General features: G+C 36.5%; 1 protein-coding gene across 1 annotated transcript in view; it reads right to left on the bottom strand.

Annotated features, from left to right (window-relative positions):
- Window positions 1-1,065, bottom strand: part of FGL1 (fibrinogen-like 1) — a 36,440-nt gene that overhangs the window by 460 nt on the left and 34,915 nt on the right. The gene's annotated exons all lie outside the window — the stretch shown is intronic.

Below are 1,065 nucleotides of genomic sequence, written 5' to 3'. Positions count from 1 at the left end.
AAAATTGCGGCAATGAATGAATGGAAATCCAAAACCTCTGAAAAAAAAAAAAAGAAAGAAAAAATAATTTAAAAAATTTTAAAAAAGCTTTATTGAACCAACAAAACATTGTAGCTACGGAATCTGCCATTTCCTAGAAAAGGGGAATAGCTATCCATTTACAAAAGCGGGAAAGTTTCTACAAAAGATGAGTTTTCCAGACTGATGTGTTCTAGTGTCATCACAAATCTCAGGAAACGCTCAGGCCCCTTGGGGTGTCTTTTAAACTAAAATGAAAAGAGAGCAGAAAAGGCAAACAAAAACAACGCTGTAACCAGTCAAGAATTTTTCTGATTCAAAAAAGTACTGGTACTTAGCGAGGGGTGGGACGCGGCGCACTTCTTGGGAGAATTTGCCCCATCACCTACCAATTAAGCTTTTGTAAATCACACAACTTTCTCCCTCTTTCTAAATCACCACTCATATTCAATGCTGTTGAGACAGAACCAATTCATAGCTAACTAGCCGGTTTTCAGAGACTAAATTGTATGAGAGATGGATGATTTGCCCATTTTGCCACAGAGGGGCAGTTGATTAATTTGGACCACTTGCCTTTGAGTTGACAGTGCAACTCCTTACGCACTAGGCCACCAGAGCTCCCGAGATATTAAGTTAGCATCTTTTTATTTTTTTAAATTTTAAGGCAGAAACATAAATCACTGGGACATCAAATATTTCACTTCAAAGGTAAAAATCACAGACCCTGAAATATCATTTGAAGGTTTCCTATCTATCAATCAATAATCATGTTTCTGCAGATTTCTCTTTTATCTTTATTTGCATTTGTTGCTCCAATCCATATAGTTGTTAGTTTATTACAATTTTTTTAAATGCCCCGTTTTGCCATTAATGTCTGTTAATTCTGACCCTGATAAGTATAAAGAACTTTTAAGAGTGATTTTTAATGGGTGACCCTGGAGGACATTTTGCTGAGTGAAATATCTCAGTCATAAAAGGACAAATACTGCATAGCACCACTGTTATAAAGCAGGTCTGACATGGGAGATTGGGAGGAGCATAGGATAA

Source organism: Elephantulus edwardii, unplaced genomic scaffold, assembly GCF_000299155.1.
Source record: "Elephantulus edwardii isolate Elephantulus edwardi_28Jun2011 unplaced genomic scaffold, EleEdw1.0 scaffold00128, whole genome shotgun sequence".
Lineage (NCBI taxonomy): Eukaryota > Metazoa > Chordata > Mammalia > Macroscelidea > Macroscelididae > Elephantulus > Elephantulus edwardii.
The sequence above is the reverse complement of the archived record's forward strand: the minus strand, read 5'-3'. Positions and strand labels throughout refer to the sequence as shown.